Genomic DNA, 23260 nt, shown 5'->3' on the forward strand with positions numbered 1-23260 from the left:
AAAACAAAAACAAAACAACAACACCCAAACAAAAACAAAAACAAAACAACAACCCCCAAACAAAAACAAAAACAAAACAACAAGGGATAAAAGAGAAACGAAAAGATAATAATAATAGTTTACAAAATATAAAATAAAAATAATAATAGGCCTACACTGAAGAAAAAACTAAAACAAAAAAGGTCGGCACTTTTTTTCTTTTTTTTCTAAATAATTAGGCTTATGGTTCCGGAAACATGTTTTTCACACCTATATAACAACAGTCTAAATATTTCGGTTAACACAGAAATATTCACTCTAAGCCCAGCATAAGTTTAACGACCTATTCTGCACTAGGAAAAGAAAAATCAACATTAGGATGTGAAGTTTTTTCACCGACATCTTCCTTTCATGTGTAGGTCGTGTTATATATAGGTACGTGGCCATCGTCGGCTATACGTCGGCTATACGTCGTCTGCTCCGGTACAGTGGCTTTTCATCCCAAGGAAAATGTCATCCATTGACTTGACTATCATGTGAAAATCCATTGCCTGAAATTGAAAATTCATTATTTATAATATTTTATTACATAATTACAATAGACACCACTTTTCATACATCGTTAATGATTTCGTCATGGACGAAACCAATCCATCACTGTCCACTTTTCATGAGTGTTAACTAATGTTAGGCTAAGACTATCAACTGCCAGCACAAAGTTAGCCAACTTTCTGCTGTCACGATTTCTACGACTGCCCAGTTGCTAGTCTGAGAGCTCTTACAACTCGTAAGTCGGGAGTTGGGGGAAATTACAACACAACCGTCGAGTTGGACAGCGTTTTGCTGGCAATTGGTAGTTTGAGCCTAGCATAATGCTAGGCTCAGACTGTCAACTATTACGACGAAGTTGGCCAAATCGATGGTTGTGTTGTAATTTCCCCCAACTCCCGATTTACGACGGGTGCGCTTAGATTGACAACTAATGGGTTATACGGCGAGAATCGAGTTGTAAGAGCGCTCAGACTAACAACTGGACAGTCGCAGAAGTCGTGAGAGCACAAAGTTAGCCAACGTCCTGCTGGCAGTTGACACTCTGATCCTAGCATAACGTTCTTTTTAATTTATTGTTGTCTGTTTTTGTTAGCTTGAAAAGTGTAAAACAAGGGCTTGCCTGAAGTGTTTGAGTCGAAGGATCGAATTCCTATGGTAAATTCATTCTCTGGTTGTTTTTTTCCCCGTCCCAACCAATACCCCACGACTGGTATATCAAAAGTAGTGTGTTCTGTCCTAAAGTGTAAAGGAAATATAAACGTCTTTTTCAACCAAAACATATTTATGGGGCTTGTACAGTTAAAAAAAAAATTGCCATTGAAGTAGCCTTCATTAAAAAAATGAAGAAAATTGATAAAAATGTAATTTTTAATTTATAATTACAAAGGCTTGCACTTGTATTAAGTATTTATTTATTTTCTATCTATCTATCTATCTATCTATCTATCTATCTATCTATCTATCTATCTATCTATCTATCTATCTATCTGTCTGTCTATTTTCTTTCTTTCTTTCATTCTTTCTTCTTTCTTTCACTTTCTCTCTCCGCCCACCCGTCTCCGCAAACACCATGCCACTGTAACAAGTGTCTGATGTCCTTTTTAAAATGTAAGTCAGGGAAACCAAGAGGGAAATTCCATTTCAGATTTAGCCCGAAAAACCTGATAAACCACGTCCCGTTAATACCTGCAAACACGGTAACAAAGCAATTTGCATTCTAGTAACCAGGACACTCTGTAGGTATAGGTCTACACCGTACTCGCAACGCCCAGAAGTTCAACATCTATTTCGCGCCATTTAAATGAATCACGAAATTCCATCTACCGAAAGTACGACCTTAGTCAACGTAGGAATCTAAAACCAGTTTAGTTCACATTTAAAACTGGAAAGTGAAAATCGTGATAATTATTTCAACTGTATATAGGTTAACGACCTCGGTGTATATGTGTAAAATGGAGTACCGAACAATTATACTTTGTAGGCGTATATATATTTGTGGTGTGTGTAGTGTGTGTGGTGTGTGTGTGTGTGGTGTGTGTGATGATGTGTGTGTGTGTGATGATGATGATGTGTGTGTGTGTGGTGTGTGTGATGATGTGTGTGATGATGATGTGTGTGTATGTCTGAGTGTAAGTATGTGTGTGATGGTGTGTGTGTGTGATGGTGTGTATGTGTGTGTGTGGTGTGTGTGTTAGTGTGGTGTGTATGTGTGTGATGGTGTGTATGTGTGTGTGTGGTGTGTATGTGTGTGTGTGGTGTGTATGTGTGTGTGATGGTGTGTGTGTGTGGTGTGTATGTGTGTGTGTGGTGTGTGTGTGTGATGGTGTGTATGTGTGTGTGTGTGATGGTGTGTGTGTGTGGTGTGTGTGTGTGTGTGATGATATGTGTGTGATGATGATGATGTGTGTGTGTGTGGTGTGTGTGATGATGTGTGTGTGTGTGATGATGATGATGTGTGTGTGTGTGGTGTGTGTGATGATGATGTCTGTGTTTGTGTATGTCTGAGTGTAAGTGTGTGTGATGGTGTGTGTGTGTGTGATGGTGTGTATGTGTGTGTGTGGTGTGTGTGTGTGTGGTATGTATGTGTGTGATGGTGTGTATGTGTGTGTGTGTGGTGTGTATGTGTGTGTGGTGTGTATGTGTGTGATGGTGTGTATGTGTGTGTGTGGTGTGTATGTGTGTGTGTGGTGTGTATGTGTGTGTGATGGTGTGTATGTGTGTGTGTGGTGTGTATGTGTGTGTGTGGTGTGTGTGTGATGGTGTGTATGTGTGTGTGATGGTGTGTGTGTGTGTGTGGTGTGTGTGTGTGTGATGATGTGTGTGATGATGATGATGTGTGTGTGTGTGGTGTGTGTGATGATGTGTGTGTGTGATGATGATGTGTGTGTGTGTGGTGTGTGTGATGATGTGTGTGATGATGATGTGTGTGTGTGTATGTCTGAGTGTAAGTGTGTGTGTGATGATGTGTGTGTGTGTGATGATGATGATGTGTGTGTGTGTGGTGTGTGTGATGATGTGTGTGATGATGATGTGTGTGTGTGTATGTCTGAGTGTAAGCGTATGTGTGATGGTGTGTGTGTGAGTGATGGTGTGTATGTGTGTGTGTGGTGTGTGTGATGGTGTGTGATGGTGTGTGTGTGATGATGATGATGTGTGTGTGTGTGGTGTGTGTGTGATGATGATGTGTGTGTGTGTGTATGTCTGAGTGTAAGTGTATGTGTGATGGTGTGCGTGTGTGTGTGATGGTGCGTGTGTGAGTGTGATGGTGTGTATGTGTGTGGGGGGATGGGGGTGGGGGTGGTAAGCGTGTGTGTATGTATTCTGTTTTCAAAAGTTCATGAATACAATGTGTGAAATTACTAAGTTATTATAATAATAAGTAAAATGACACATGTAATCGATAGGATCAAATTTAATATTCATTTAACCATTTGTGTGTTTTATACTATATGTTTTGTTTGTGTGCGTATGTGTAGACATGTGTAAATATGTGCGTATGTTAAAGGTTTTTTTTTGTTTAACGACACCACTAGAACACATTGATTTATTCATCATTGACTATTGGATGTCAAACATTTGGTAATTCTGACATAAAGTCTTTAGCGGAAACGTGCTAAAACAATTCCATTGGCAGCAAGGGATCTTTTATAGGCACTTTCCCACAAACAAGACACTCATGTACAACCACGGCCTTTGATATACCAGTCATGGTGCACGTGTTGGGACGGGAAAAAACCGAGTTATGTATGTTACTTTGTATCAAATAGTGTTTCTTATTTGGGTGGGGTGGGAGTGTCAGTGTGTAATTAGTGTCTTGTATTCATAACCCATAAAGTTAAATACGTTGGTACAGTACTTTTTTTTCTAAAATGCCTGCTAAGTCGTCATTTTTTCGTTCTACATTTGACCTTTTAACACTGTTGAAGTAAACTCGAACGAACTTTGTCTAAGTCAACACGAATGTCCATCACTATCACATTAGTTTCCGTGAGTTAAAAAAAAGAAAAAAGAAAAAAAAAAGGAAAAGTAAAAAGAAAAGAAAAGAAAGAAAGAAAGAAGGGAGAGTTAATTGAATTATCTTCTCCCCCCCCCCCCCCCTTTAATAATAATATATTATTGCTGAGAATGAGATTAAAGGCGCAGATCCTAGTTTTAAACCGTAAAAAATGGACACTAATTTTAGTTAATTTACAAACCCGTAACTCATTTGGATAAAGTTACAAGAGTCTGTAACGTTAAAACGGGAAATATCCTTAAAAACAGACCAGAACTCGAATCAATAAACCGCTATTTCTTAGATGCACGTGCGTTTTTAAAAATACGAAAAATGCAAAAAAAGAAATTGGTATTAGAAACACCAGGATGACCAGAAACACGTGGGTTCTACGGAAATGCATAATCTAAACAATAAAATATACACAATGTTTGATTTCAGTGATCATAAACGGCTCTAACAGTGAACAATATGCTGTAGTGTTTAAAAACTAGGGTCTGTTCCTTTAACATCTGTTAATAACTATTGTTCATATATGGCCGTGTGGTTTACAATTTATTTTGTTAATAATAAAAATAAAAAATTACATCTGCAACGCTGCCTTCTCATTTCCTAATATTGTTTACTAATGCAAAATACAAACACACCAGCTGTTTTAACGAACTCGTTTGTCTTTCATATCATCGTTCACTAGTTAATTTGTATCATATTCTATATAGAGAATAATACATGAGTAGCCGTTAGATACCATTTATCTCACAACGAGTTGTTTTAAAATGTATATATATCTAACGAGCGAAAACGAATTTGATACGTTTTTAAACAACAAGTTGTGAGATAAATGGTATGTAACGGACACGAATATATTATTCTATTTCTTACATATCCTCAAAAAACTAGGTTTTAATCGAATTTTAACATCTTTTTCGACTAAAAGTTATTTACAGCCGTTGCACTTGTAGCTAACTTACGCATCACAGGCCCATTATTGTCAGTTTAACTATATACGTCACAATGTAATCGATTTCCATCGTATAGTTTTGCATTGAATGTATGGCATTGGTGACCTGGTCATCACCTAGGAGCAACCAGTCGTATGTCTTGAAATTGTTAACACACGTACATGTGTAAACAACCAGGTGTTATCAGAAATAACGCATGGTGTTCTCACGAACGGGTGTGTTAGAAATTTAAATTATAAACACATACTAATCTTTGCTAACTCTTAAAAAAAAATGTCGTTGTTGTTTTGTTTGATTGTTGTTGCTGTTGTTTGTTTGTTTGTTTGTTTTTCGTTTTTGTGTTGTTTTGTTTCAACTAGGTTTGCAACTTAACTTTCGTTTATTAAATATTGATAACGACTTCGTTTTGATGTTGTTTTTATTCTGCTATAGCATTCTAGCATGGATTTCTTTTATAGTGGTAAAAATATAATTACCCCTGCGCGTGCTGTAACCTCACCGTGGTGTAGGGATGTAACATTCTCTTTGAGAATGGCCAATACAGCACAAATAGAAATTTTGATTAAAAGTCAGTATCTATCTGTGATATTTGTATTTTTGCACAATTCTTTACACTGTGTTTTTATTTAAATCTTTTTATATTGATGTTGATCATCATTTGTTTGCAGTACCATAGTTTGACACCCAATAGCCGATGTATTTTTCGTGCTGGGGTGTCGTTAAACATTCATTCATTCAAAATATAATTATCAACATCTCTAAATTTCATATCTAATTGAAACCAATCCTGCTTCGTTTCTGTCAGACATTCATCAAAAACTAACTACATGTATTTTGAGATAGAGACATTTCCACTTAAAGTGCTCATAAAATATAATTATTAGTGTTTAACATAGCTTTATCCAAAATTTAAAATTGTTAATGTCCTCACTATTTGCATCCGAAAACGCCCCAGTATTAAATTCGTCCTTTACGTTTTCAAAGGTCTTTTGTTTTTACAAAACTGTAAAACCAAAATTGTTATCTTTCGCCGTATGAAAACCCCGTATTTCACAACCGTAATTTAAAATACTATTTACATATATATCGAATACAGATAATTTGATTGAAAGATATTGAAACCTGAAACCATTCTTTTTTCAAATACCAAATATTGCAGAATGTGTTTTTGACCTAGTTCTGCAGACCATTGCTGTGTACGGGTTAACTTGCCATTATAGAAAAATAATTAACCAATATAATTAAGCTCATTAACAACTTCAAATTGATTTTCGTTATTTTTCATTATTTCGGATTACCCCTCCGTTTCGTAAAATAACTATCTTTATCTTATCCGTATTTACAGTTAAATCCCATTTTAAGGAATAAGTTGATAAGAATGTGAGCATATTTTGCAATCCCTCGAGTTTTTCTGCTAAACGTATCCTATCATCAGCATACATTCATAAAACATATATTTAATATTTGTATTTCAATATATGGACAGTTATCAGATAAAAATTGCATTTCGCAGTGATTAACATGATAATATTAATTTAATTACCTCCAAATGCAATTCGTATCCGATATATAGTCCATAAGCCAATAGTGTTTATCGGTATTATTTTTGGGAATAAAGCTAATAGTACTTTTTAGCAAGGATTGCATATCTAGGGTTAAAAAATAGGTGATAACATTGGAATCGTGGTAGCGTTTGAGTATTATCACCCTTTTTCCGAACCTACCCTAAAATAACCATTTCAGAAATATAACCAATACACGGTAAAACAAACCTATTTCAACCCAGTGCTACTTTATCATTCAGCGGTCAGTGACATTTGTCACACTGGTGGTAATGTTAAATAGCAATTTAGAAAACATTGAGTAATTAAAATGTTGAAGTTGAAAAGTTTAGCATTGGTAATACATACATTGCAGTGTCAGAAACATTATTTAGATTTAAAACGTTAATAAAAGTTTTGGAAGGAAGGAAGGAAGAAAATGTTTTATTTAACGACGCACTCAGCACATTTTATTTATGGTTATATGGCGTTGGACCACACAAATAGTGAGAGAGGAAACCCGCTGTCGCCACTTCATGGGCTATTCTTTCGATTAGCAGCAAGGGTTCTTTTATATGCACCATCCCACAGACAGGGTAGTACATACCTCGGCCTTTGTTACACCAGATGTGGAACACTGGCTGAAACGAGAAATAGCCCAATGGGCCCATCGACGGGAATCGATCCTAGATCGATCGCGCATCATGCGAGCGCAGTACCACTGAGCTACGCCTCGCCCCAAGCGTTTTGCAATACATACAGTTACACAAGTTTATAACTATTTTATATAATGTATATTATAGCAATGCAGTCCTACATATGACAATCATCTGAAAGTACATTGTTATATTTCAGAAAACATCTTACACTGGCGGAGCGGTTTAGGATCGATCCCCGTCGATGGGCCCATTGGTCAGCCAGATCACCACGACTGGTATATCAAAGGCTGTGGTATGTGCTATCAAGTCTGTGGGATGGTCCATATAAAAGATCCCTTGTTTTTTTGTTTTTTGTTTTTAATACATATTTATTGTCCCAGATCATATAGCAGTGTCGGGTTTGGGAGCCCCGAATCACTGCTTTACATTTGTATCCATGGTCTAAGCAGCAACAAACTGTGTTAAAAATAACAAAAACTAATAGAAACTGATTCAGGGTGAAGTTCAACTCATGCATACAGATGAACATGGACAGTGATCTATAATATAACTATTGTTATGATCCGAGATTTAAACGGGAACAGAGAAAATATCGAATAAGAAGGATGAGAATCAGAAAAGGATTTAGAAGAAGAAGAAGAAGAAGAAGAAAAATAAGAAAAATACAAGACAGATATAGATGGCATAAGAAGAAGGAAAGAAGTTGTTTTGAATTAAATAAGACATGAAACTCTGCGATCTCCAAACAAGCCACGCACTAAATCAGTCACAATATATATTGCTACATGTATATATGTATACATTATATTTTCTTAATAATTAATTATATCTATATTACTATCACTCACTCATTAAAGAGGTTGAGCCATGGGGACCATTCTTTAATAAATTTTTCATAATTGCATTTTTTAAATAGAATATATCTTTCTATTTCAAATTTTTTGTGCAATATGTTTTTAATGGCAGTGATTTCTAAGCATTTTTTCTGTATTTTTGAACAGTAAATATAGTATTTTATATTAATTAGCCAATTAAGAAAGTTATCTTTTTCATTATTTATGAAACCAAACATGATATTATTTTTATTAAAAGTAATTATATTCCCAGTCTTAGTTAATATCCAGGCTTGTACCGAATCCCATAAGTTTTTGGTCTCATTACACTCTACAAATAAATGTGATATGGTTTCAGGATAATTACTACATAAATTGCACATATTCGAATCGACGTAGCGAATCATATGTAAAAATGTATTAGTAGCTAAAATTCTTTGAAATAATCTGTATTGGAACCATAATAAAGTTGAATCGTTCACGCATTGGAAAGGTAAAAAATATACTGTTCCCAATCACTTGGTGTAAAAATAAATCCTTGATTCGTGTATTTAATTTGTGATTTTGGCGTTACTGATTTGAAGTTTATTATATCGTACATATCTTTACATCCTCGTTGGCTTTTAAACAATAGTTTTAGTTTAAATGGAAGAATGGGTTTATTTATTGCTGTGAAACTGTCATCTTTCAAAGTATCTACATTTTTAAGGTATGATTTTACTGCTTTTACCAGTGAAACATAGTACAAGAAATTTGTTGTTGTATGATATATATTTATAAATTTACCATAAGACAAAATATCACCTTGTTCATCGAATAGGTCACTTATGAAAATAATACCTTTGCTGGCATACTTTTTATATATAAATGGTTTTCGATCTATAAGTATTTCACTATTATGCCAGATTTTAGTACATAAAATATCGTTTACACTTTCAGGATTATGTTTATTTTCTATCTTTACCCAACAAAGTAATGTATCTCTCCAAAACGTATTTAGAATTTGGGTGGCTTTTCCCGTAATGAAATAATCTCCATATATTATTAATTCATTTGTTGATACGTTTGTAACAGACTTAAAGAGATTAACCCACTTTGAATTACTTACAAACAATCTTCGTATCCCTTGTTACTAATGGGAACATGTAGCAGGTTTCCTCTCTAAGACTATATGTCAAAATTACCAAGTGTTTGACATCCAATAGCCGATGATTAATAAATCAATGTGCTCTAGTGGTGTCGTTAAATAAAAAAAACTTTAAAAAAAACCCCTGAAAGTACATTGTTATATTTCACACAGCATTTTACACTGGCCTACAGGTGGCAGTACACTAAATAGTATTTCAGCGGATCAAAGTTCGAGGTACAGTGTATACACCCAACTTTTCATTCCACAGTTAACGCTACCGGTCCTGCCATTAGTGATCACTGTGACAGGGTGTCTTGTCTGTAAACTGTTGTTTCATCTTGCCAGTAAATTCATGTAATTTAATTTGAATTAATGTCAATGTGCCAGTTACTACTGTGCTTCAAACACGTACAAACCTTTCTGACACCCAATAGCCGATGTGTATTTTTGTGCTGGGGTGACGTTAAACATTCATTCATTCATTCATTCAAACATGTACGATGTCATACTAAAAATAGAACGACAGTTTTTGTTCGGAACTGTAGGGTAGTCGTAGACGCTACCTGTTATGTCTAAAACGAGCAGCATAAACCTGTTTACACAATGGAGAGACTTAAATGAAAATATCTGTCTTTCTGTCTGCCCCATTTATTTTTTACTGATTTACTATAAGGGTGATGGGTGGTAGTATTTACATCCATGTCGATTGAAATGCTGTGTGTAGCAATTTAGCCACATATGTTACTATTGCCGTCAATGTGATTTGATTGATGGTGTACACCCTACAAACGATATGACCGCAAGCAATTTCCCCTCCACACCTCGTTTAATTCATTTAATTTTGACATATAATCTTAGAAAGAAAACCCGCTACATTTTCCATTAGTAGCAAGGGATCTTTTTTATGCATCACCCCTCAAACAGGATAGCACATACCACGATATTTAATGTACCAGTCGTGGTGCACTGGCTGGAACGAGAAGTAGCCCAATAGGCCCACCGACGGGGATCGATCATAAACCGACCGCGCATCATCTATCATTTAAGACAGAAGTAAAACGTTTGTCTAACTAGCTAACTACGGTGATACCTCTATAGTTATCTGTGTCATTAAACTCCACTCCCTCCCGGTTCTTTCCCACAGTAAAGGTTTAAGTACTGTATACATCCGAGGACGTGCTTGGTTTGAAGTTTATCAGTTTCTGTAAATAACATACTTATCTGAGGCACATACACGCATGTTGTTATCAGCACACTTTATCTACACAGATTATGAATTTGACTGTCAGCAAAATTTATATAAACAATAAACCCCTTAACAATTTGAAATGAAATGGATCCGTTAAGTTTATGCCGCTTTTTATCTTCTACCACCCACCCCCACCGCCACCCCCACCCCAATATAAAACAGTCATTGTCCGGGTTCTTAATGGGTAAAAATATAAATCTCTTAGCAAATCTGAAAGTAATAAAGGGAATTTCAATATAAAATATTACCCCAGGGGTAAATGTTTTACTTCATTCAGTATTTATTTTTTATTACGCAGAATGATTTGTTAATAGTCTCCCCAGACTTCGCAGCGAAATCGATGTTATGTTATGTTACCTGTTAGCTATCTAGGTCAGCTATCTTTAAATAACTGTGCCATATGCGCACATGAAAAGCAACCATGCTGTTAGCAAACATTCTTGAAAATCTATGTAAAACATGGATGAATACGTTAAAGGCAGCTATTCCGATTTGTTTATAGGACATGAGAGAGATCTTCTAAAGAACAACAACGACAACACCCCCCCCCCCCAACAAAACCCCCAAGAAACCCAAACAAACAACAACAACAACAAAATGAATGAATGAATGAATGAATGAATGTTTAACAACACCCCAGCACGAAAAATACATCGGCTATTGGGTGTCAAACTATGGTAATGCAAACAAATAAAGTGATGATCAACATCAATATAAAAATTCAAGATTTAAATAAAAACACAGTGTAAAGAACTGTGCAAAAATACAAATACAAACATCACAGATAGATACTGACTTTTATTCAAAATTTTAATTTTATCCCGAAGAAAACAAGGGGATTTGTGCTGTATTGGCCATTCTCAAAAAAAGGAACCCCCCCAAAAAAACCCCAAACTCCCCCCCCCACCAATAACAACAACAAACAACAGCCCCCCCAAAACAACAACAATAAATAAATTAATTAAATAAAAAAAAAAAAAAAGAATAAATACATGTAAAAATAAATTAATACATTAATTTAAAAAGATGAATTCCATAAATACGACCTTAATGGACGCAAATACAACCTCACTTAATATAAAATACCTCATTTAACACAGAAGTGGCTATATACATTGCCGCCGTATATATAGCATTGGCTAATGAGGGCTGACTATCTACACGGATAGGAGGTCATGTGGTGCGTGAACACCTCGGTGTAAGGCCGCCATACTCCATCTCAATCTCCCCGTGTTAAGCACGGGTTACATCTGTTATATACACACAGACCCTGAAACATATAATGGATCACCAAGTCTTTCTTCAGTCTCTAGCAAGCCGATATGTACAGCAGGCTAAAACTTAAAAAAAAAAATTCCTACGGCAATTTTCAAAGGTATTTTCCGAAGGTAAAACGTTCACCTACGGCAATTTTGAGCATGCCTATGGCAACTGTAAATCAGTGACTTTCGCAGCAAATAATAATAATAATAATAATAATAATAATAATAAAACTAAAAATGTTTCACTTCAACCGTTGGCAATAATGTTTATCAATCAGCAAAAAACTGCCATTGGTAAAACTTCTGACCTACGGCAATTCATATCGCAGCTACGGCAATTGCCGTCGGTGCCATTTTTATATCTTGTGGAGAAGGGAGCAGTTGTGGGTAGCAACTTAAAACAAGAGAAAAAAATTATGTAGGCGGAGATGAGCAGTTGAGGGGTGAAATTGCAGAGATCGTTCTTTGCTACTGCTGGCCTCAATATGTAGGCAGTTAGCGAATTAAAAGAAGAAAACGCTATACATTTTTATATATTCTGTTTGTTATATATGACCATTAAACAATATGTTTAGCTTTCATTGCTGTTGTCCGGGCATGTTTCAAAAGTGGCTAATACCAGACCCCAAAATTCAAATTAGCAACTCAAACTAGATTTTTGCCTTTCGTACATGTAAAAACCCCCAACAAAAAACCCAAAACAAGCTGGCATCTTTGATTTCTATGAGTGTTCAACACCAAAACTATTTAAACTTCACTACGTCAAAATGGGTTAGGCCTAATTAATGAATTTGTTATGCATAGTATTAATGCAGCTCCTCCTGTCTCATACAAAACGTTATTACTTTACTTCCTAATGTGAATGGCTTAAAGGGACATTCCTGAGTTTGCTGCAATTTTTAAGATGTTATCGACCAACAGAGACTTTTTAACGATTGTAATTACATATTTTAAATATTTTTTTGCATACAGTATTTGCATACAATATTAGCGGCTGTGTATTAAACGTGTTTGTGATCGTTCTAATATTTGTACTAGGTTAATTTTAATTTTATTTTCTAAAAAAATTTTTTTTCGTACGTACAAAATTATTGAAGACAAAATCCAGTTTGGGCTTATTACAAATATTAAGACGACCAGAAACACATTGAATATACATACACTGATATTTTAAACAAGAAAATATATTTAATATGTAAGTTTAATCGTAGAAATATTTTATTAGTTGGAAACATCTTACAATGCAGCAAACTCAGGAATGTCCCTTTAAAATGAATACATGGGCAGGGTTTCTAATTCCACCAGACACCAAAATGAGTATTTTGAAATATGCCTGTCCACACAGAGCAGGTGTGAGGAAATTATATATATATATATATTTAAAAAATATTGAAATACACTTTCAAATTCGTCCCCGGACAGCACGCCCCATTACCCCAAAAAGACGTCACATTCATTTTGGGCCATTATCAATCATTATTTTATACGAATATCAAATCTTTCTACACACTCGGAAAGTTATTACCAACAGGCCTGCCTTGGTTGTTTTCGTTTGAACCATTTTTATCTTTATCGCTTTGACACTGGCAGTTTTTACCTGGCCATTATTCGTTATCTGTGTCATTGTGACTCTTAATACATTTAATGAGGTACACCCTTTTATCAATGACAAAAAGAGCCCCTTAAAAACAACCAAACGGTCAAACAAACAACAATGTTTCATATGAAAGCCCCGTTCTGCCTTATCAACCCCTTTTACAAACTTTTGGAGTCTCGATTACTTTACTACGTTTAAGGAGGTCATTAATGTTGGTATCCAAGGCCGCTTTATATCCGACAAAAAGGTGGCAGAATAGATAATATAATAACACATATGGTCCTAAATACACGTTTTTTTACACATGATTTAATAACTAGGCCGAGCGGTGGACAGGATAGAACCGCCTGCCTTTGTTCGTCCAAAAGTGGAAAACTTAAATCTGGGACCATCATGCGTTTGTCGTCATTTAACGTTTTCGACGAATATGGCCTGTTGTAATACACCATTCAAATGGCTTTTGTGAAAAGTTACTTTCATGTATCATTACATTCCACGGGGCTCGAAATCAGAAGCTGTAAAATATGGCCTTATATTATTATTTTTTTTAAATAGTAGGATAAAAAAGATATGTCCTGCTCAGAAAAAAATATGGCTTTCTACAAATACAACAGCACTTGTGATGGAAGTGTTTGGGATAGTGTTAGCCCGAGTACTCTCACAGTAAGAGAGCTAGACGGACAATTGGACAGTTACCAACGCTCTCTAACTGTCCAAATGTCCGTCTAGCTCTCTTACCGCCATATAACCGTAAATGAAATGTGTTGAGTGCGTCGTTAAATAAAACATTTCCGTCCTTCCTTCTTTCTTACCGTCAGAGTACTCTTGCTAGGATAGTGTGTGGAAAATTGGACATCCTAAATGTATTTTAGAGCATTAAAATACAACAGAATTACAAGTTAATTAGCAGATAAGATAATCGTAGGTAAATCTGTCTCTTGAAAAAAACCCATAACCTGCGATATTTTGGTAGTTTTAGTAGATGAATTTCTATTCTGAAACATTACCTGCTTTTCGCTTCTTTTTTTTGCAGGCCGCTATTTCGAGCCCTGTTACACAGTTTTTTGTTTTATTTATTCACAAGTTGTGAACCGATTTAGAAACATAATTTAAATTAAGGGCATGGCACACACTGTGTTAGTTATCTAAACAATTAAAGATAGTATAATATTTGACAATATATATATATATATATATATATATATATATATATATATATATATATATATATATATATATATATTACAATTTGGTACTATTATAATGTACATGCACCCCCAAGCTACATTCAGTGATGTGACAGTTACGAATTTCATTTTGTATGTTGTATTGACAATCTTCTGTTCAGGGCCGTACCCTCCGGGGGGGGGGGGGGGGGGGGCAGGGGGAGGCAGTTGCCCCCCTAAGAATCTCACTTTTCTTTTTTTTACTCCAGAAAATAGCATACACATCTCAGAGTTTAATTTGTATAGTGTTTCATTTGTTTATAAAAAGTAGTGCCCCCTTGGATTTTGATCAGGGTACGGCCCTGCTGTTACTTAATTAAACCCAGTGTCTGATTTCACTTTGTAAGTCATGAGTTTTCTTTTATTTAAGCACATTTACCAAACTGCTAAACTTAATTTTCGTTAGTATAGTACCGATGTTTTTTTTTATTGTTTAAGATAGGATTAATCAGGTTTTGTTGTTGCTGCTGTTGTTTTTTCGGGGGGGGGGGGGGGGGCGGGGGGAGGGTAAGAAAGCAGATTGTGAAGGTTTTGTGGATTTTATTTTTTAAATTGTACATATGTTTTTCTATGATCAATGTTATTATTTAAATGATACGAATTTACAACTTTTAAAATCTTTGTACTACCAACTAACCAACCATCCAACCAGCCAACCAAAACTACAAGATTACACCCACTGAACTTTCAAACACGTCCATCCCTATCATTACTTCCCACGTGCAATGGTACATAAAATGTTATGGTATGTCCAGTCCTGTGTGGCAAACTGCTTAAGAAAGGTCCCTTGCTGCTTTTGCGGTTAGAAAAGCTAATATGGCGGCAGCGGGCTTCGTCTCTGTCTCTGTATTGACCAACTGTCAAAATAACCATATGTTAAACAATGGTCGGGAGGGAAAGTTAAGCGTACAAGATCAAGTCCAAAGGATATTTTAAACAATCATTGATCACATGATCCCTAGGGGTCTAGACATTTGCGAGCGAATTTTCTAGGGGGATTCGGGTCATGGTCACCCGGAAAATATATTTAAAAGAAAAGAAAAGTCGCTTTGAACAGGGAGTGGGTTTGATCCCACTCCCCGCCGAACCTCCATCTGCCCACACACCGGCATGTCCCACCTCGCCCTCCAAAGAAAACTGATAGTGTGCATGCACTGTGCGCCTACTCGGGTGACTTGCCCCATTACGTCTGAATGCATGCATCTGATGTCAACATAATGCGGGGCGTTTATAAATGCGCTTATATTTAGCGGTCTTTGTATGCATGGTACACACTGCAAGTAAAGCGACAATGGGAGGTGTTTTTTTTTTTTAAACCTTCATAAAATAAAATCGTCAAGTCATGGTACATGTATTACAAACCTGTTTCGTGATAGTATGCAGATAACGATCGCAAACCATGCATTTTATGACAAAAAACACCAAACATACCGCATTGATAATTTAGGTAGATTGGTTGTTTGCCAATAGCCACCCACCCACTCCACCCACACACCACACACCCAGACCCAAGCAATGTCCACGACGTATGTATTAAAGTTAAACGTTTGTTTTGTTCAACTACATCACTAGAGCACATTGTTTTATTAAGCATCGACTATTAGATGCCAAACATTTGGTAATTTTGACATATAGTCTTAGAGAAGAAGGAAGGAAATGTTCTATTTAACGACGCACTCAACACATTTTATTTACGGTTTTATGGCGCCGGACATATGGTTAAAAACCACACATATATTGAGAGAGGAAACCCGCTGTCGCCACTTCATGGGCTGCTATTTTCGATTAGCAGCAAGGGATCTTTTATATGCACCATCCCACAGACAGGATAGTACATTCCACGGCCTTTGTTACACCAGTTGTGGAGCACTGGCTGAAACGAGAAATAACCCAATGGGTCCACCGGCGCTGATCGATCCTAGACAACTACATCACTAGAGCACATTGATTTATTAAGCATCGAATATTGGATATCAAACATTTGGTAATTTTGACATATATATTCTTAGAGAAGAAACCCGCTGCATTTTTTTTTCATTAGTAGCAAGGGATTATTTATATGCACCTTTCCATAGACATGATACACATACTTTTGCCGTTGATATACCAGTCGTGGTGCACTGGCACTTATGTATTAAAAACCGTGATATGTGCTGTCCAATCTGTGGGAAGGAAGGAACGAAGGAAAACTATTAACGTGCCCATATCCAATGAAGGTTCAGGCACGTCCATCCTGGGCACGAGTTCTGATTTATGGGAAAGTGCATATAAAATATATATTGCTCCTATTCAGTAGTAGGATATGGTGCGAAAAACGGGTATATATAATGTATAATAAGAGAAGAAATCCGCTGTCATCACATCGTGACCTACTCTCTTTTCGACTGGCAGCAAGTGGTCTTTTATATGCCCCATCTCACAGACTTTTGGTGAGCCTATTGAGTTATTTCTCGTTCCAGGCAGTCCACCACGACTGGTACATATCATAGATCGCGGTATGTGCTATCTTGTCTGTAGGAAAGTGCACATAAAAATCCCTTGCTACTAATGGAAAACATTTAGCTGGTTTCCTCTCTAAGACTATAGGTTAAAATTACCAAATGTTTGACATCCAGTTTAGCTCTAGTGGTGTCGTTAAAGAAAACAAACTAACTTTTAATTTTGTCCTAAGTACTCTTTATATAAATAAAGGTACAAATATGGCTTGTGTAGTTAAATAACAAAAAACTTTAACTGGTTAATTAAAAAGTAAATTGATACAGCTAGGTAAGAAATTTCGCTTGGATATGTTAATACTAAACTGCTTACTCACCAGTCGCTGAATATGATTCGCCCTTTATGATTACAGGTGAGAGGCAGGTTTCGTCTCATAACGCGACCAGACGGCATAGCGCGCGCGCTCCGGAGGCAGACAACAGCTACTGGCGCGGGGTCGTTTAGTAGAACTACGAAAGATAGATGTGCTTACTAGCGCATATACTCAAATAGTAAAGAAGAGGAATGTTTATTTAACGACACCACTAGAGCACATTGATTTATTAATCATCTATCGGCTATTGAATGTCAAACATTTGGTAGTTTTGACATATAGTCTTATAGAGGAAACCCGCTACATTTTTTCATTAGGTCAGTTCAGGTCATCTAAGGTTTTACATGCACATTCAGAGCATGCTATTGTAGCGCACGCCTGGCATGGGTGCAGGTGTCGACTTCTGCCGTCTCCTCCGTCCATGGCAGGAAACTTTTCATTAATAGCAAGGGGTCTTTTATATGCACCATCCCACATACAGGATAGCACATACCACGGCGTTTGATATACCAGTCGTGGTGCACTGGCTGAAACGACAAATATTGAAGAAAACGAATGTTTGTTTAACGGCACCTCAGCACATTGTTTAATCAACCGCACGCCTCTCCAATGTAGGACAGCTCCTCCATTACACTTTGTTATATATTTTTCTGTCGCTCCATAAAATGCCCCCCTCCCCCCCCCCCCCCCCCCCCCACCCAACCAATAACAAATCCTGACTACGCCATTGAGCCCTTCCCCGCAACTTGAGGACGAAAATGTACGTTTTTTGTCCTATTCTATATAAATAAATATTCATGGATTGTGCCCCCACACCATATCATCTAATATAACACGTTAACCTGCACTAAGCAGCAGTCTGTATAGGGCGGCCACGTTTTAATACCCTATTAGGTTTGTTGTATCATGAAGTGTGAATACACATGACGTGCCATCAATTTGTTTTCTTGTAAAGTTGTCGCACAACCTGTAGGACTTGCCAAACATGTTATAATTCAAGTTAACAAACGTGTTTTCCCTCAAAGATAGTTTTCTTTTCATTCTTTGTCTGTCTTTGGTTAAATAATATGTAACCCCACTCCCAATTGGTGACATCTTTCGACGCCTTCCATGCGTCAAGAATCAGATATACTGATGGAAAGAAATAAAGGATCACACCAACACTAACAGGATTTAGTGACTGCAACCAAAACCCTCACCATAAGTACAGTAAAGTTTGTTTTAATTAATGACGCCACTAGATCACATTGATTTTTTTTATCTTATCATCGGCTATTGGACGTCAAACATATGGTCATTCTGACACTGTTTTTAAGAGGAAACCCGCTGTCGCCACATAGGTTACTCTTTTACGACAGGCAGCAAGGGATCTTTTATTTGCGCTTCCCACAGGCAGGATAGCACAAACCATGGCCTTTGTTGAACCAGTTATGGATCACTGGTCGGTGCAAGTGGTTTACACCTACCCACTGAGTCTTGCGGATCACTCACTCAGAGTTTGAAGTCGGTATCCATGCCTCGACTGGGATCCGAACCCAGTACCTACCAGCCTGTAGACCGATGACCTAACCACGACGCCACCGAGGCCGGTACGTCATCCATAGTGTCAGGAAGTTAACCGTATTACCGACATTCAATCTAACATTACTGACATTCAAGACGAAGACCAAAGTGTTTAACGTGCACATTCAGAGCAAGCTGTTGTAGCGCACGCCTGTCGTGGGCACAGATGCCGGCTCCTCCGTCCAGGACAAGAAAGGTGGGGTGGGTAGGAGGGGGGAACCGCCTGTACTGGCAGGTGCAAGGGAGCACCAGCAGTCCAACCGTAGCCGGTATCAGGCGGAGGGTGGTATGGTGTTATGGAATTTGGAATGTCCCGTAGGATTAAGCCAAAGAGAATGGGTGCGCATTTCGATGAAGGAATTTAGACGCAATTTTGAAAGGTCGATCGAAAGGAAAAAGTTGGGAACTACGTAGCCAGACGCGAATCCAGGGGGGGGGGGTCGAGGGGTCTGGACCCCCCCCCCCCTGCTCGTGACACAAAATTAATTTCATTAAAAAGAATAAATAAAACAAACAGTTATGTTCGATCCTAAGACATTTCAGACATGGCCTGGGTGTTTGAACAAGCAGGATTTTGATAACGGGAATATTCTTCAAATCCATCTAAAGCTATCTTCAAATATGAAAATTTCCTATCGGGGGGGGGGGGGGGGGGGGGGGGGGGGGCCTTCAAAGGCTCAAGACTGGACCCCCCCTGCTAAAATTCCTGGATCCGCCCCTGGTAGCCTATAGGTTTGGAATTTAGTAGGCCGAGAGTAGCTCGTTAATTGGACCTATGATGCTGACATGTCTCCCTAGGTTGCCCATAGGGGCCCTTAAAAGGGCCTGAACTGTACAGCTACTGACATTCAGTCCCACATAACATCTTTATATATACTTTCGAAAGCAGTAGCGTAGGAAGGTGCCAAAAAGTGTGTGTGTGTGTGGGGGGGGGGGGCACACTTTTATATTTACACACTTTTACACTATTATAAAGCAAATATAAAGCAAAATATCTGAAAAGTGGAGGGGGGCACATGCCCCCTTGCCCCCCCCCTCCCCCCGCGCTTCCTACGCTAGTGCTTTGTACAGATATTACGACGTTAATAGTGACTGAAATTGTGGTCTACAATGTCATACAGTGTTCCCTAAATGCGACGTCACACGATACGAGTTTTTCGTCCGATAATAGCCACGAGAATAGCCGATTGTGACAAGACAAACATATAGATACTACAGTGAAACCCCTCTAAACCGGACACACTAGGGGCCAAATACAATGTCCGATTTAAATAGGTTTGCGGTTTATAGAGGTTAATTTCTGTACTAATTTAAAAAAACAAAAAACGTGAAAAATGTTCCGTTTTGGGGGAATTCTGGTTAACAGAGGGGTCCGGTTTTGAGAGGTTTCACTGTAGTATACAATCGGCTATCAGGTACGAAGCACTCGTATCGTGTGGCGCCACCTTTATTTCTTTCTCTCGGTACATATATTGATCCTAACTGGATATAAGGAATTCAGGTGCAGTGATATATCTTCTCCAGTTAGATAGAAATAACACTTTTAAAGCCAAAAAGGTCCTTTTTCGTATTTTCCAGGTAAAAGCCAGACGTCAAATTAATAGAATACCGTTACTTTACGTCGACGTTATTGTTTTGTTCCATATCTCTTTCACGCAGAAAATTACGTAATTACGAAGCATGGATAACGGTAAAGATGAAAGAAAATGAGTTATATATATATTTCAACTCACTGTAATTAATAAGTATATTATGGATTTAATTTTTATCGTGAATTTAGTAACCTAGTTTTGCACATAAACGAAAATAGACTAACCCCCCCCCCCCCCGCGAAAGCTATAATTACAAACAGTACAAATAATACAGTTCGAAATATATATTGAAAAAAAACCCATTTGATATTGCAGACCATATATATAGTTAAAGTTTGTTTTGTTTTACGACACCACTAGAGCAGATTGATTTACTAATCATAGGCTGATGGATCTCAGACATTTGGTAATTTTGGCGTGCAGCCTTAGAGAGGAAACCCGCTACATTTTTTCTATTAGTAGCAAGGACTTTTTTATATGCATCATCCCACAGACAGGATAGCTCGTACCATGGTCTTTAATATACCAGTCGTGATTCACTGGCTAGAGCGAGAAATAGACCAATGTCTGTTTAAAGTACAAAGATGCAATATGGAATGAATGTCAGTAACGTGGGATTGAATGTCAGTAATGTGGAACTGAATGTCAGTAATGTGGAACCGAATGTCAGTAATGTGAAACTGAGTGTCAGTAATTTGAGACTGAATATCAGTAACACGGCGGGTCGGGTCGTAGCCTAGTGGTAAAGCGCTCGCCTGATGCACGGTCGGTCTGGGATCGATCCCCGTCGGTGGACCCATGGGGCTATTTCTCGTTCCAGTCAGTGCACCACGATTGGTATATCCTGTATGTGGGATTGTGCATATAAAAGATTCTTTGCTACTAATGGAAAAATATAGCGGGTTTCCTCTCTATGACTATAACTAAAAAAAACAACTAAATGTTTAACAACCAATGGCCGATGATTAATAATCAATGTGCTCTAGTGGTTTTTAAAAAAAAAAAATTTTTAATTTTGGTTACATAAAATTTAAATAATATGTAAATACCCCCTCCAGTTGATGACATCTTTCGACGCCTTTGATGAGTCAAATATCATATAATCATATAATGTTAGTATTTTGTTTTGTTTTGTTTAACGACACCACTGGAGCACATTGATTAATTAATTATCGGCTATTGGATGTCAAACATTTGGTAATTCTGACTTATAGTCAACTGAGGAAACCCGCTACATTTTTTTCATAATGCAGCAAGGGATCTTTTATATCCACTTTCCCAAAGACAGGATATGACATACCACGGCCTTTGTCCAGTTGTGGTGCACTGGTTGGAACGAGAAAAAAAAGCCAATCAGCTGAATGGATCCACCGAGGTGGTTCGATCCTGCGACGCAAGCACCTCGAGCAAGCACTCCGCTCATAATGTCAGTAATGTGAGGTTGAATGTCAGTAATGTGAGGTTGAATGTCAGTAATGTGAGGTTCAATGCCAGTAATGTGAGGTTGAATGCCAGTAATGTGAGGTTGAATGTCAGTAATGTGAGGTTGAATGCCAGTAATGTGAGGTTGAATGCCAGTAACACTGGTAACTTCCTGACATTCTATGGATGAGGGTTGCAGACACTCTTTCCTGTTAGTGTAGGTGTGATCCATTATTTCTTTCCATTAGAGAATTTAGTACACACGAATCACGATTTTTGTCTTCACTGTGACCCACATTCCACACAGATGTAATTATCACCGCGAACTAGACACTAAATACTTGTAAACGTAGTTACTCCTAACCATTTATTGACCAATACCAAACAATCTGGTGTCAGCAAACAGAGATAGAAATAATATAACATCAATAACAACAACAACAACAATTAATAATAACAATAATATCGATGTACAAACCAGACGAAGTTAAAGTTTGTTTTGTTTAACAACAGCACTAGAGCACATTGATTTTTTAATCATTGACCATTGGATGTCAAATATATGGTCATTTTGATGTAGTTATAGAGAGGAAACCCGCTACAATGTTCCGTTAGTAGAAAAGGATCTTTTATTTGCATTGTCCCACAGACAGGATAACACACACCACGGCCTTTGATATACTAGTCGTGGTGCACTAGCTGGAACGAGAAATAGCCTAATGGGCCCACCGACGGGGATCGATCCCACACCGACCGCGCATCAAGTGAGCTCTTAACCACTGGGCTACGTTCCGCCCCTGCGCGAACTATATAGATACTAAATACTTGTAAACGTTGTTACTCCTAACCATAAACTCAATTCAATGTATTGCCCAATACCAAATGTCAGCAAACAGAGATAAAAATTATATAACATCAAGAACACGAACAAAAACAACAATTAATAATAATAATAATATCAATGTACAGGCCAGAAGGAGACAACGCAAAGTTACCATGTTTAGTGAATTTGGTTCCCAATAACTTGGGTTGGCGAGGATGACGGTAAACAAAAATGAAATAAAGAAATTTTTCTGGTAAACAAATTTAACGCTTTTAAAGGGACAGACCCTAGTTTTTAAACACTAAGGCATGTTTTTCACTATTAGAGTCGTTTATGATCACTGAAATCAAACATTACTTATATTTTATTGTTTAGATTATCCATTTCCATAGAACCAACGTGTTTTTGGTCATCCTGTTGTTTCTAATAATACAAAATGTATTTTTCACATTTTTAAAAACGCATGTGCGTCTGAGAAGAAGCGGTTATTGATTCGAGTTCTAGTCTACTTTTTTAAGGATATTTTCCGGTTTTTACGTCACAGACTCTTGTTTCACTCTGTGTTACAG

General features: G+C 37.3%; 1 long non-coding RNA gene across 1 annotated transcript; it reads right to left on the reverse strand.

Moving 5' to 3' along the window:
- Positions 1 to 106: 106 nt before the first annotated feature.
- On the reverse strand, positions 107 to 17930 carry LOC121390306. The gene is made up of 2 exons (XR_005960193.1): positions 17295 to 17930; positions 107 to 530 (listed from the first exon to the last, which is right to left on the reverse strand). It is a non-coding gene; the product is annotated as an uncharacterized LOC121390306 (long non-coding RNA).
- Between the last annotated feature and the right edge of the window lie 5330 nt (positions 17931 to 23260).

This window comes from Gigantopelta aegis, chromosome 15 (assembly GCF_016097555.1).
Source record: "Gigantopelta aegis isolate Gae_Host chromosome 15, Gae_host_genome, whole genome shotgun sequence".
Classification (NCBI taxonomy): domain Eukaryota; kingdom Metazoa; phylum Mollusca; class Gastropoda; order Neomphalida; family Peltospiridae; genus Gigantopelta; species Gigantopelta aegis.